This window comes from Ovis aries, chromosome 2 (assembly GCF_016772045.2).
Source record: "Ovis aries strain OAR_USU_Benz2616 breed Rambouillet chromosome 2, ARS-UI_Ramb_v3.0, whole genome shotgun sequence".
Classification (NCBI taxonomy): domain Eukaryota; kingdom Metazoa; phylum Chordata; class Mammalia; order Artiodactyla; family Bovidae; genus Ovis; species Ovis aries.
The window spans coordinates 70926794-70941881 of record NC_056055.1 but is presented as its reverse complement, the minus strand read 5'-3'; the positions used below and the strand labels follow the sequence as shown (position 1 = coordinate 70941881).

General features: G+C 39.5%; 1 protein-coding gene and 1 long non-coding RNA gene across 4 annotated transcripts in view; one reads left to right on the top strand and one right to left on the bottom strand.

Annotated features, from left to right (window-relative positions):
- The window catches only part of LOC121818642 (WAS/WASL-interacting protein family member 3-like), a 44637-nt gene extending 33502 nt beyond the window's left edge, over positions 1–11135 (bottom strand). The window contains exons 1-2 of the mRNA XM_060409408.1: positions 11052–11135; positions 9460–9623 (exon numbers count right to left, since the gene is read on the bottom strand). The gene's annotated coding sequence lies outside the window, so the exon portion shown is untranslated. The remainder of the gene's footprint in view (positions 1–9459; positions 9624–11051) is intronic.
- Positions 1–15088, top strand: part of LOC105607964 (uncharacterized) — a 185836-nt gene that overhangs the window by 33052 nt on the left and 137696 nt on the right. For all 3 annotated transcript variants that reach the window (XR_009599232.1, XR_009599231.1, XR_009599233.1), the window contains exons 3-4: positions 11431–11569; positions 13750–13878. This is a non-coding gene — a long non-coding RNA (uncharacterized LOC105607964). The remainder of the gene's footprint in view (positions 1–11430; positions 11570–13749; positions 13879–15088) is intronic.

Genomic DNA, 15088 nt, shown 5'->3' with positions numbered 1-15088 from the left:
GTGTGGGGTGGATCAGTTCAGTCAGTTCAGCCACTCAGTCATGTCCAATTTGTTGCAGCCCCATGGACCGCAGCACACCAGGCTTCCCTGTCTATCACCATCTCCCAGAGCCTGCTCAAACTCATGCCCATTGAGCCGGTGATGCCATCCAACCGTCTCGTCCTGTTGCCCCCTTCTCCTCCTGCCTTCAATCTTGCCCAGCTTCAGAGTCTTTTCCAATGAGTAGTTCTTCACATCAGATGGCCAGAATATTGGAGCTTCAGCATCAGGACTGATTTCCTTTAAGGTGCTCGCTCACTCACTCTGCCACCTCCATTATATGTGTACTGGTCACTTCAAAAGCTATTTTGTGAGCTTGTTGCTGTGTTTCTCTAACCCTCTCTTCTTCCTCCAGCTTCTTTCCATTAATTTTTCCCTTCTCTTTTTGCCTTGACTTATGGGTTCTGCTTGACCCTTTCTCTCCTGCCGTATCTGGTTAACTTGTCCTCTCGCCTGGTGAGTTGTAGGAGCATATAAATGGGGAAATGGAAAATATTGATCAGCCCAGTATAAAGCCTGCCAAAATGTTCATCATCCTTTCTCACTTTCATCAAATACCAGGGAAATAATACTGTGTGTAATAGACTCCAACAAGCATCTGAATTCAGGTCTCACGCTGTAGTTTGTATTTACTGTGAAGAAATTTTTTTTATGTTGTGTCTATGAAAAAGATAATGGTACTCAAGAACAACCCTCTTTAATTTACATGTACTATTTTTAGTGGTCGTTGGTCTTACATCCCCCTCGTGATTAAACTTGTAGTCCATGAGGAAGAATGATTGATTGACTTTTTCTCTGTGCTGTTATACCATCTCTATTTAAGGTGGAGTTACAGTGTTGGAAGACCCTCATAATTGTCCCTTTTTCATGCTTTTTAAGAAAAAGAAATCAAATAATAGAAAACCTCAGCCAACACAAAATGAAACTTTCCTTATCCTTCTAGAGATTAGAATATGTTCAAGATTCAAATTACCAGCCAGACCTCTCAGTGAGCTTTTCTTCCTGGTAGCTGCAAAAATATTGGGTCCAAAAACACTGGGGAATCTGGCTGTCTGGATTCTAATGCTAGTTCCAGCATTTATTTCTCTGGGAGGACCAGAGAGAAATCATCTAACCCCTCTGAACTTCAGTTTTCTTATGTGTAAGCTAGGAGTTGATGAAACAAACTTATCTTTAAGATGTTGTAATAGCAGAAGTGGGTGAAAGGTGCTTAGCAAAGAGGCTGATATAGTGTCAGCACTCAGGTGTGACTGACTCACCTCTGCTACCGCTTCTTTACCTGCCCCCACCCCCGCCTCCTACAGTGAGTGGTTCTGTCATGGGGCTGCCTGGGATTAATCTTGGATCCCCATTCTTTCTGTGTCATCAGGGTTAAAACCTTCCTCTTTCTAAGGTTGTTTCTGTATCTGGGAATCATTGATAGTGGAGACAATGAGGATGACATACTCAACTTCAAGTTTTAATACAGTACCTGGAACATAATAAATGTTCACTCATTGTGATAACAATATGGTTATGGGTATTCTTTCAAGGATTGCAGTCTTAGATCCCTCTGAAGTTCTAGGGTTCTGGCAGAATTGAGATAGGGGTAAAGTATTTATGAAGGTTAAAAGAATCACCAGTGACTTTTCAGAGAAGACATGCTGTCTTGATTTGTTCATTGAAATTTAAGTGAGTCTCATGTGACCTCTAAGGTCCCTTTAGTTCTATTACAGTTTCTGTCTTCATTTCCCTCAACCCCTAGAAGATGACAGAGAAATGGAGCTGCCTTAGGTCCCTTCATAGAAGCTGCTGTTGGGGTCTTGGGGATGAAGGATCTGCTTGTCCTGCCAGGCTCAACCAGTGTTTTTCCTGAATTTCCCCATACCCTCTCTCCTCTCCATCCAAAATGTAAGACAGACCCAAGGAGGGCCAGCACTTGGGATGTTGTCAGCCAGCCTTGCCTTTACTATTTTGGAGCTAGTAGAAATTAACTCACAATGTGTGTGAAAGCAAAGATAGGACCTGGGTGGGCCCTGCAGAGCAGCTCAGCACATAGCGTACAGCAGGTGGAAAGTACCCACATCCAACCACCTATTTTATTTTCTTTTTCTTCCAACCACCTACTTTATAGGTTTTTCTGAGTTCATTTACACTCAACTCCTTTGCTGGGCCTGCTTAGGTTGCAGTCTACAGCCCATTTTCTTTGCCTTTAACAAATGGAGACTCTAACCATACCGGTTTTTAGTTTGTCTCCTTTTGTGCATTATTGGCTGAGCATAATCCCAGTGATATTCCTCTGTGTGTCTAGAGGTAACCATCCTCTAGGTGTTCCTTCCTCTAGCAAATTCAAGCCTCATGACCTGAACAGTAGTCACACTGGACTCCCCCAAACTACTGAGAAAGAGCCCTTTTCCTTACCTATGGCTGCTAAACAAATAGCCAGTGGTCCTCACCCCTGAGTGCTAACAGCGTGGCCAGATTCTCTTCCTCCTTCCCCAGCTGGTGTGGCAGCAGCCATCTTTCTCTGTAGCTTGGTGACTCAGACTGGACTCTTGTCTATACCCAGCAGAGCTTGTGCACATTTTCTGAAGGTTTAAATTAGGGGCTTATGCAAGTCATTACCCTAAGTCATCAAAACAGCAATTAACTCAATAACCATGACATTGAGCCAGCTGTTTTTTCCTGGGGAATGTGAAATTGGAAACCAATGCTGCAGTGTGCTTGGCCCAGCCGTGAGTTTCCATGAAGCAAAACTAAATAAAGCAAGTGTAAATATTGTAAATATTTGAGTTCAGAGGGGCAGGGAACTACCTTTCTTTTCGGGGGAAAGGATCATGGGGGCAAAATGAGAAGTACAGAATAAGGAGAGAAAGCGGAGTGTCCAGTTCTGCAGGAACAAACACCTTTATAAATGAATATCCACAGCTTTCCTGTGTTGCTTAATCTATTATGGATTATCCTATATATTTAACATATTCAAAAACATTTCTGGTTAAATTTCTCCTAGGAGAATAACATCTTTGGCAACAATGTTTTAGAAAATTTGGGCTAATTTCATTATACCTACTGACTGCATGTAGCTATAGTCCTTTAAAATTATATTTTTGAAGATTAAATTATACTTTTCATGAAATAGAGCTAATTTTATAAAGAAGCTATGAAAGTTTTCTCTAAAAGGTATTTTGAATATTTCTCTACAGCTTATTTGATCTGATCATTTAATGATGGAAACCTAAGTTTTACTTCAAACTAAAAGCCCTGTACGCAGTGAATATGGCAGTAATCAGATTTTTCCAGCCAAATGAGGGTCCCACAAATACTGAAACCGAAGACTTTGGAAAGAAATGTTTTTTGGTTTTTTCTTGATTTTAAAATTAACATGTGTATATAGATTTGAGAAAATGCATAAAACTATTAAAAATGATTATTATGGATATAATCCCATTATGAGACCATTGTTAACACTTTGGAAGTTTTTTCTTTGAAAACATTTTAACAAATGAGTCAGGTAATTCAATTGTATTCATTGTTGGAGTCAGTTGATAATAACTAATGTTGCAGTGAACATTTTAGTATATTAATCTTTGATTCTTTGCCCATTTCTTTAGGATATATTCTTAGAAAGGGAATCAATTAGTTTAGGCATCTAACTTATTGTTGGTTTGCATGTCAGACAGATGATACTAATTTTCACTCATTAGTGTTTTTATGTTCTGACTGTACCCTCAATGCCATTGAGTATTATTTTTAATCCAATTTTTCTCAACTCTGGCTTTTACTTTGGAATCCATGCAAGAGTTTTAAATAACAAACAAACATAAAACAGGCTGTACCTGAGCCAATGAAATCAGAATTTCTGGGGAGTTGGAGGACCAATGCGAATATAAGTTTAAAAGTTCCTCAGTGCATCTAGTTGATAGAAAGGGTTCATAACCACTTTGCTAATGAGCAAATGAAAAATGCTTCAAAGCTCTCTGCTATCACAGCACATTAGGATCTAAGTGGTATATGTTTGCCTCATTAGTTTGAAAAACATACTGTGAAATTAGAGTCTGGCCAAAATATTCTGCCCCAAGTGGATCTGCACATACTTGGGGGGTAAAATGAGGTCATCTCTGCACCAAAATAGTTCCCCCTGTTCCTTCCATCTTACCAATTAGCTTTTAGAAAACTTTTGCAGGGCTTTTTCTCCTTTTTCCTATTTCATCTCTGAACTTTCTACCTCTGAGGCTGCTTCAGAAGTAGCACATGGTAATTGTTCTGCCGTTCTAACCACTGTTGAGTCGTTTGTCAAGTACGTCATTGATTTTGGCATTTTCTGCACCAGGCCATCCATTGTCCTTATCTTGGGGTAACCATCATTTCCCCGTCTGATTTGTGATTTGGTAGAGAAAAATACGGAAGAAGACTCTGTGTGATAGAAATACTCCGGAAGGCCTGAACTGAAGAAGACTGTACATGACTTGGTAGAATTACTACAGAAGGCCTGTGCGTAGTTTGACCTGTCAGGTTTTATGATGCTCCAGGCATGTCTGGGCCCTTTTAGTTGTTAGTCTAGGGAAACTATTGACGCTCATCCTGTTAGGGTAAGCTGGCGTGAGAGAGTCTGCTCTTTGGTGAAATGTTTTCCTGTGTGTGAGAAGTACAGAAGGGAATATTTCCTCCTCGCTTCTAATGATGTTACCTGAAAATCTGATGCCAGATGATTACCTTATGTCCTTAAAGGCTTTTATTTCCTCATTTCTGTCTTGCCTCTGGCCCCACAACTTACTCTTTCTCTGGAAGAAAGAGAAGTCCCTCCCCCGCATCCCAATACTTAACTTTTTCATACTCTTTCACAGCCAAGAGTGGCCATAGGACATAGTTTTGTCCGATTACACGGAAACAAGATTCTGCTGGCAGCTTTGGGGAAGCGTTGCACTTTCCAAATAAAAGTGTAGTGATCCTGAAACCCCTTTCCCTTACTTCTAGCCTTGAATTCAGATATGATGCCTAGATTTTGAAGGCCATTTTGCAACCATGAGGTAAGAGAGCCAAGAGAAAGACTAAGAGAATAGACAACATGGCTCTGCTATCTTTTAGCTGGTGGACTGACACTAACCATTGCCTGCATCCAGACTTTTGCTGAGGGTTAAACATGCTCTTAGTTGAGTCGGTGTTAGATGGATTTTCTGTTACTCTCAGCTGAGAGCTTTCCTGATTCACCCAAATGATACTTTCCTAGTATCACATTTAGCCATTGATTGTAGCTTGTTACTTCCTATTTTTTTCTGTATAAGAGCTGAATTTTCAAGTCCAAGACCATTCCTAAACAGGGCAAGGCCGAGCTAGCTTGTTATCTCCCTTTTATTCTCTTCTTCCTTGGGCAGTGGTCAGGTTGGGGTCAGTTCTTGGGCCAAGAACTGGGGAAAATCACTGCTTCTTATTATCTGTCTCTGATTATGTTCCTTCCTGTACTGGTATGTCAGTTTACTTTAGTCTAAAGCTATTTAGGCTGAATTCAAATAGAAAAAAAATGAGAAGTTATTGTCTATACCAACTTCTCCACACTTTGGCCTTTGATTCTGGGCCCACAGACATATATTAATAATAATAGTTATTTGCTTCCTTTTTTATTTTCTTTCTTGTGAATTTCTGGGGTTTTTGTTTTTGTTTTTATTTTTACAGTTCTGGTAAGGTGGGGAGGCTGATTTCTAAGCACCCTATTGGTACCTCTTGGTCTAACTATCATCTATAATATTCTAATTCAACACAATTTTTCTCATCCTTAACAACGGAAACAGTTTTGGTAATGAATGTAATTTGAGGTTACATCTATTTGTTCGCTGCCGCCAAATGTTATGCCAGTGCCTTAATTGGTTTTGTTAGAGTGAGCTTGAAGCCATGGGTATATAAAGCAATTAAAATGTTTTGGCATTTTTTCATCAGTCACTGAAGCATCATAAATTTTTGATTGCCTGTGTGATGAACATATTTACCAAGCACAAGTAGCTATGATTTATGTGTGTTCAGCCAGAGGATGGCAAAGAAAATGCAAATATGTTTGAGGTTAAAGAGAAATGTATCAACATTGCTACAATAGCTAAGTGTTGAATCAAGAGGGAAAATAAAGGTAAATTTTACCTTTTCCTCTATATAATCATCACTAGCATTACCTATTCAAATTTTTAGCTAAGCGACTTTTAGAATGGTTTTGCACTGTTTTCTAGCATTCACTATTTGTTTCTATTAAATATGTAGGAATTTATGGAACTGGTCAGTATTTTGCCACTACACTTGTCATCTTCAGTCTGTGGAAGTATCATAGAAAAACATGTATCTACAATCCTGTGCTTGAACTAAAATGCTGAAACAGTGACCTGGTTTATTTGTAACCAAGAATCATCAAGTCCATCTTCTTTTTCAGATGTGACATGTACCAGAGCGTGAAAACAGCTGTGACAAAGAGCTCTCTTTGGAGCCTAAGTCATATCACTTGCTCACTGGAGCATCCTCTTTACATAGACTGTCACTGGGATTCTAGCTCCATCCCACTGGAGCAGAGGAGATCATGGGAAGAATCGAGCCTATGTAGGATGGTACTTCCTAGCAGAGTGCCCAGGGAAAGGGTGCCAAGGAAAACCCGGGCAGGTCCTCTGTGGATGGACTCGTGACATCATGTAGTGACCTTTCTCAGACTTTGACCAATAAGAATCTTTACTCTTTACTCATTCACTTTCAGCTTCCTTTGTGGTAAAAGCTTCACCCTGACATCTTGATTTTAAGTATAAAAAAGGAATTTCTGTGATATACCCTGTAGCTCAGGCTCATTGGCACATTCTCTGCATGTTTCAGGTGAGAGCTAGGTCAGTTTGCTGTGAGACCAGGATGTGAGTGGATGAGAATATCTCCTTTTCTTGATTCTTCACGTCCTTCTAGAAATGTGCTGAATCCTTCTTATCACTCCAACATGGGACCAGAGAAATCAGATTTTATTCTAGGAACCAGCTGCCAAACTTTGAGGTCCTCCAACCTCAGGCTGGATGGCAGTGAGGGTGAAGGGCAAAGGGGCAGTGTTCTTTTCCTGACAATACTGAAGTCGTCCCTGACTCTGCTCCATATCCTTAGGAAGTAGACAGACAAGCGCTAGTTACCTTCCTTCTTTTCAGACAGAGGAACTGGTAAGAGAATGAAACCCCTCAGTTTCTGGGGCTCTTATTTAGACACCACCTTGTGTTCTCATTCAGGCTCCCGACCTTTGCTCTACTCTTGGCTCATCCCGAGGGAAACTGGCCAGACTCCATCACCTGGTTGGCCTGTGAGTTGTCCCCTCTGTTTTCCCCCTCTTTCCAAGTCTCTCCTTTTTAATTATCAGCACAGACAACCCCCATGTAGTAAGACTCCATACAATCCTAATAGGCCTCAAGCAATGAGGGTGAAAACTGAAAAAATATCTCTGCCGTGGAAGCTAATTGTGTATTTTTAATTAATTGCTCCAATTAGTCCCACTTTTTTCAGTTATGTTAATCTATAACAATGTCAGCTAGGATGCTTCTGGAAGTGGAAATTGCTGTAATGGTCAGGTACCCATCAATTAAAACTCTTACTATGTGCAATTAGCTTACATTTTCATGGCAACCCTGAGTATAAGAGGCAGCATGGATGCAGCTTACCACATCTAGAGAGAATGGCATCAATATATTTCCATCCTATAATTTTGATGGCTTACATATTTTATTGTAGAGAAAAGTCAATGATCAAAGATGGCATGATTAATGATGAAATAATTATAGAAGACCTAGTCTGGCCCCTTTGTTTATTAAATTCAGTAATGCAAAACTTGACAAATAATAAAAGCAGCGGATGGTGTATGGTTAAGGGTTTGGAGGCAAATGGCTTTCAAAGGTTTCCACTAAGCACTTTGAAAGCATATTTAACATATTATTGATATGACTGTTTGTGATTAGCATATGTATTTGGTCTTTACAGTCAGGCTTCTTCAGGATCACAAACAAGAAAGAAGAGGATAGACTGGTTTCAATTACACACCTTGGCTTCATAGAACTTTTTAATCTCAAATATTTGGGATTCTCCTTCTGTAGCCTAAAATTTTACTGTACAATATAGCTTGCTTTCCAAAAGAGCTAAGCACAGCCTGACAGTTATTACATGATTATTTAATAATTAGAGTTCTTTCAACCACAACCTGCTTTTTAAACATATTATGAACTATGATAAACATACAGAAAACTACACTAACCATAAAAATATATAGTTCAGTGGTTAATCATGGAGTAAATATCTGTAAGCACATCAAGGTCAAGAAGTAAAATATCAACAGCAGCCCTTAGGGCCTCCTCTTGTCTCTTCCCAGTCATTCCTTTTTCCTCTCAAAAGGCGCCTATACTACGTGTGTGCTCAGTCATGTCCGACTCTTTGCAACCCCATGGACTGTGGCCCACCAGGCTCCTCTGTCATGGGATTTTCCAGACAAGAATCCTGGAGTGGGTTGCCATTTCCTTCTCCAGGGGATCTTCCTGACCCAGGGATTGAACATGTCTTCTGCATGGTGGATTCTTTACCAACTGCGCCACCTGGGAAGCACCAAAAGGCACCTACCTTGAAGAAATTTCACTTGGTATTCATTTTCATGTTTTGAGAAGATGGTTGTTGGTCTCACTGCTTCTTTAAAGGCAGTTTTCTTTGTACCCTCAAAGTGGAAGTGTTAGTTGCTCAGCCCTGCCCAACTCTTTGCAACCCCATGCACTATAGCTCACCAGGCTCCTCTGTTCATAGAATTCTCCAGGCAAGAATACTGGAGTGGGTTGCCATTTCCTTCTCCAGGGGATCTTCCTGATCCAGGGATTGAACTGGGTCTCCTACATGACCCACCTACACTAACTGCATTTAAAATATCTCTTTGTTTTTGGTTTTCAGCAGTTTTACTGTGGTTTGGCTAGTAAAGCCTACGTGAGGACTTCCATACCCTATTTGGAATTTGTAGGACTTCTCAAATCCTCAATTTATTGTTTTTCATCATTTGGGAAAATTCTTAGCCACTGTTTCTTAATATGTTGTTTTTGACTCATTTATTGCTTTCCTTTCTCTCTAGGATTCCAGAAGTATATTAGAGCTTCTCAATATTTTCCTACCCTATTTGAAAAATATTTTCCAACTTTTTGCCTCTTTAAGCATTTTTCTTATGTCACTAGTTTTAGTTCATTAAGTCTGATTTCAGTTGTGCATAAATTGCTCTAAACTGAGCCATTGAGGTCTTCACTTCGGCTATTGTATTTTTCATTTCTAGAATTTCTACTTAGTTGTTCTTTAATTTGAAATGTCCTTTAAAAGTAAATGCTATTCTGTGCTGAATTCACAATCTGGCCTTTTATTTCCTTGAAAGAGTAAATATAGTTTTGTCTTTCTACTTTCAGTATTTCATTGCTGTTCATGACTTACCAAACTCTGATGAATGTCAGAAAGATGATGTGATGTTTCCCTTGACAGTGGTGTTCAGTGTGTTTCTGATGTGGTGATGACAAAAGAGCCAACTAGGATTTTCTTTGGATTGATTCACAGAATTTTTTTCTTTTCATCATGGAAAAAAAAAATCACAATATATCCTGTAAAGTGGAGGAAAATATATGAGAACCCACAAAAATCCATCACCCAATTTCAATAGTTATCATCACTTAGCAACTATAGTTATCTTAAAATTCATGCCTGATAAGTCTAATATCTGGATCTACTGTGCGTCTCTTTCCATCATCTGTTGGCTCTATGTTTCTTGTTCTTGTCTTCTTGCTGTTATTTTATTGGGTTTCAGAAGCTGTATTGAAAAATTATGCGCAGAAATAACTTGATGTGTAAGATAAGTTCTTTCTTAGAGGAAGACTTATGTTTTCTTCTACCACATGGCTGGCAGCTCTTAAATTTGAAATCATCTTAATCCAATTTTGGGGATGAAGATGATTCAAAGCTCAACTTAAATAGCTGTAAGAGCCAGTCTCCTTCTGGTTTACCCTGTTAGGGTGACTTAGACTCTTTTGGGCTTGCTTGGTGGCTCAGATGGTAAAGAATCCACCTGCAGTGCAGGAGACCTGGGTTCGATCCCTGAGTCAGGAAGATCCCCTGGAATAGGGAATGGCTATCCACGTCAGTATTTTTGCCTGGAGAATTCCATAGACAGAGGAGCCTGGCAGGCTACAGTCTATGAGGGGAAAAGTGTTGGACATGACTGAGCAACTAACACTTTTGTTTTAGACTCTCTTACCAAGCCTAAGACTACAACATTTGTGATTTTATCTCCATGAAGCTGCGGAACAGTACTGCATAGCCCTTTGGCTGCCTCTTCCTGAGTCAGTAAATTCTATCAGAGGGAAAATCCAAACACTGGATCGTTACTATCTTGCTCAGTATCCAGTGCTTTCAAGCAGAATATGTATATGTATTGTGTGTATGTACATTAGTTATCCTCAGAGAGAAGATTGGTCCAAATCTCCTGATCTCCCATTGCTAAAAGCAAGACTACTCTATACACATCTTAACCTTTCATCCTGTAGTCTTTTATACTAATCATTTTAAAAGGGAAGCTCAAGTTGTAATAAATGATGGTTCCTTATGGATTAATTGATTTCTGTATCTACCATAAGAATTTGTTAATCCCTGTTTCTTTATTTTTTATTTTTTATTTTTATTTATTTTTTAACAGTTTAGTTTTTTATTTTTTTAATTTTAAAATCTTTAATTCTTACATGCGTTCCCAAACATGAACCCCCCTCCCACCTCCCTCCCCATAACATCTCTCTGGGTCATCCCCATGCACCAGCCCCAAGCATGCTGTATCCTGCGTCAGACATAGACTGGCGATTCAATTCTTTTAATCCCTGTTTCTTTAAGCTGCTTGTTTACTCTCTGATTCTTTTCTCATTCTGGTTTGTGTCACAGATACACTCTCTTTTACTCTTTGGCCCCTAAGTAGGTACACTCAAAGAAGGCACGGTAGGAAATTGGGGGGTGAGAGTAAGACAGAGAAGTCAGAGTTTTCTTACCCCTCCTTTTGCTTCCTTCGGTGTCTCTGGCAGTAGCTGGGTCTCCTGCATGGTTCCAGCTCTTACTGAAACGCTCTGGCTTCTGGGCTGTGGTAACACCTCCTCCCATCGTTTGCACCTCCCCCGCCTCTCCCCCTCCCACCCCCTCCCCCTGGCCCCAACAGTGATAGGACTTCCAGCTGGTGCTGACTTGTGGGCTGCCTTACAGTTTTTTGGCTTTTCAACCCTTCTTCCACTGTGTAATCAGTGATACCACTAAATTTACCTCTAAATTCCATATAGTAATACCTGCTACTTTTAAGACCTAGTGCTGTTACTTTATCTGTCTGTAGGGTTTTGTTACAGTATGAAATATGTAATGTGCAGTCCTTATCCTCAGGGAAGGAACAAAAGAGAGGGAACAATGACGTACATGTGAAGAAATGACAGATGAACATGGATTAAGAGCCAACCTTGATGATTTACACAAGGCCAAAGCGACTCAAGGAAGAGTGAGACCCCTGGAATCTTTCATGGAGGTAAGTCAGATTGTGTGGTAGGATAGGATAGAAAAATTCTCCAGGTGGAGCTGAAATAAGAAATCTCTGGGAAACAAAATTCTTGTTCAAAATATCCATGGAAAAGTAGCATTTGAAATTATTTTCCATTTAAACTAATGACACTTATGAGGAGCTTGGTGATTCTTCTTTATGCTTTGAAGAATCTTTAAACTCTGAAAAGCTGATGCGATGGTGTTTTCAATCTCACTTTACACATTTGCTGTAACTTCAAGTTCGTAAACTTGAGCTTCACTGAAAATTACCGTGTCATTCACTGCAAACAAGCTCTGTCATTCTGATTGAAAACTGAGGGATGAATGACAGTCGAAGAACTTTTGAGTAAATGCTACGTAGTTTTCCAGTGAATAAGGGTTCATGATGGGTGCGTGATGAAATGCTCTTTCTAAACCAGAATGTCATTGTAATTTTGGGTGGATTGAGGCATTGGAAATAAGCTGGGAGCTAAACGGTGTAGTGTGAAACCAGTTCTTTGGATGTGGATTGTTACTCTGGAGCTAATTTTTATTGTGTTGCCAGGCTGTGGTCAAGCCCAGTGCTGGGGGATGCACATGCCTCTTGTTTGGTTTATATGGTTGCTGTGTAGTCAGGGAAAAGAGCTTTGAATTTGGAGTCAGATCTAAGTTGGGGACCCATCTTTGATCCTGCTTGACGATTTGATCTTGGGAAAGCATTTAACTTCTTGAGTTCTGCCTTCCTTATCTACAAATTATTAAGAGTAATGAAATCTCACAGGAGACTGCTATAATAATTTAGATGACACTGCTTAGGAAACTTACAAATGTAGCTCTTTCTTGCACAGACATTTAAGCTGCCCCATTGCGTCCAAGCTACTGTGCTTGGCCAAGTTAGAAAATTTGCTGGAGGATAGTAGGCACTTAATGGCACTTCCACACAGGGCCCTGTGCTTATAACACAGGCAAGGGAGAATCACATAATTTTCTTTCTTGCTTTTTCATTTTTAATTTTTCAATTGCCACTCCTAAAGTCCTAGCCTCTGGCTTAGAAAATATTTACATTCATTGTACATAGTACCCACTTGATGCACCTGGCTCTGCATCCAAGGTGGAAGTTGAAATAAGTCAATGTTCTTCTTTATTTACTTTATAACTAAGCTCTATTTCCTTTCCTCTTTTATATCCAGGAGTCATCATAATATATACACGGCATAAAATGTACATGAAATAACAAGTCATTACTTGCAAAGTACATTTTTTTCTTCTTCAGGGCCTTGTTAGCAACTGATAATCTTAAAATCTTATCTCCTAAGAAGGTTCCTCATCAAGTATTCCTTGTCCCCATTCTGTTAAGCATCTTCACCACTCATTATTAAATTACTAAAAAACAGAAAAAACCAACTCAAGGGAGTCCCAACTCCTACTGCAAACTAGTAGCTTTCCCTACCTAGAACAAATGCTAAAATTGGTCAGAAATTACATTATTTACTCTCAGAATAATAGTCTTTTGCAGTTTATGCTTACCTTGTCACCCAACCACAGTAATAATATGTTTGATGTGAACTGCATACTAATTACTTTTATTATTCCAGAAGTTTCATTGGCAATAGTCCTCCCTTACCCTCAATTCTCCCAAACTCCCAAATGTCTAAAAATATCATCTTAACTATATCCCTAAAGACAATATAAATTCTACATATACAGTTTCTATTTGCTTCTCCATCTCACTCCCACCCTTGCCAAATCTTTCATCCATTCACACCAAAAATGCTAAAAGTCAGAAAGAATATCATCATGATTTCTCAAAGAGAACATGTCTCTGAACTTAGAGGGGCTTTGAGAGTCTTTCCTTAACTCAGATTTGAGACAATTAAACATTTTCCCCCTTCCTTAAAAAAATAATAAATTACTATCAGTACAGATTTTTAACTTTATTAACCAGTTTTCAGCTATTAGCCTAGAAAAGAAATGTAAACACTGAACTTTGGAATGCCAAAATTTAACTTGGAATTTGAGAGTAGATGATGAAGACAGTTGAGCAGTCAAAACAAATGAAATAGCCTCCATAGATAACATTCAAACTTTTGCTTTAAGCAAACTTTGGTCAAGTGGTTCATAGTAGATCAGAAGTGTTGTTGTTATTGTTTTGTTGCTTTGTCACGTTTGACTCTTTTGTGATCCTAGGGACTGTAGGCTGCCAGGCTCCTCTGCACATGGGATTTCCAAAGCAAGAATACTGGAGTGGGTTTCCATTTCCTTCTTCAGGGGATCTTCCCGACCCAAAGGTGGAACCTGCATCTCCTGCACTGGCAGGTGGGTTCTTTGCCACTGCAACACCAAGGAAGTCCAGATTAGAAGTAGTGACTCAGAAGTGGAAATGTGGTTGTATTGTGTTTTAGTCAGTTTGAGCTGCCATAACAAAATACAATAGATGGGGTGACCTAAGCAAGACATTTATTCCTCTCAATTCTGGAAGCTTGGAAGAAAAAGATCAAGGTACAGTCCAGTTTGGTTCCTAGCCCTCTTACTGGCTTGCAGAGAGTTAGCTTTTCATTGGCCTTTTCTCAGAGCGTGCATGCGAGGAGAGAGAGAAAGTAAAGTCTCTGGTGTGTTTTCTTATGGGGCTTCTCTGGTGGATCAGACAGGAAAGAATCCACCTGCAATGCAAGGGACCCAGGTTCGATCCCTGGGTTGGGAGGATCCCCTGGAGAAGGAAATAGCTACCCACTCTTGTATTCTTGTCTGGAGAATTCTTGCCTGAAGAATTCCCCAGGAGCCTAGCAGGTTATAGTCCATGGGGTTGCAGAGAGTTGGACACGACTGAGTGAAGTATTTTCTTATAAGGACACTAATCCCATTATGAAGGGCCCATCCTTATGACCTCATCTAAACCTATTATCCTTCCAAAGGCCCCATGTTCAGATGCCATCACACTGAGTGTTAGGATTTCAGCATAACAATTTTAGGGGGATAAAATTCAGTGCATAGCTTTCTGGAAAAGTCAGACATACTGGCAGTAGCCAAAACACAAAGTAATTCTTTGATAGAGAGGGGCCAAAGAAAAACTATTGTAATAGTTCATTTTTCAGAGGGACCATTTAGTTTAAGAACATGTTACTCTTTGGAGGTCAGTGGTTTCTGAGGCCTTCATGATTGCTCATGTTCATAGTAATGAATCTGGTTCATTAAGAAAAGGATGAAATATTTTCAATGTCCTCTATTTAAGAGGGCACTGAACAGACTGTAATCTATTTTAGAGTTGTTTTTTTGTCAACATACTTAAAATATTGGTGGGTCTGTGGGTTGTAATCAATCCTGTGAAATATCCATTTCCATGGAATGGTAGGGTTTCCAAAACCTGATAAATCTCATGCAGCAATAAACAATAAGTACTTTTTAGGGTCAATCAGTAGGATACCATTTCCAAAGAACAATTTTCTTTTAAACTGAATTATGCAAGAGCTAACAAAATTTAGTGCTGATATTTTAGCTGTTGAAAATAATCCATCAAGTTCTTCACTAC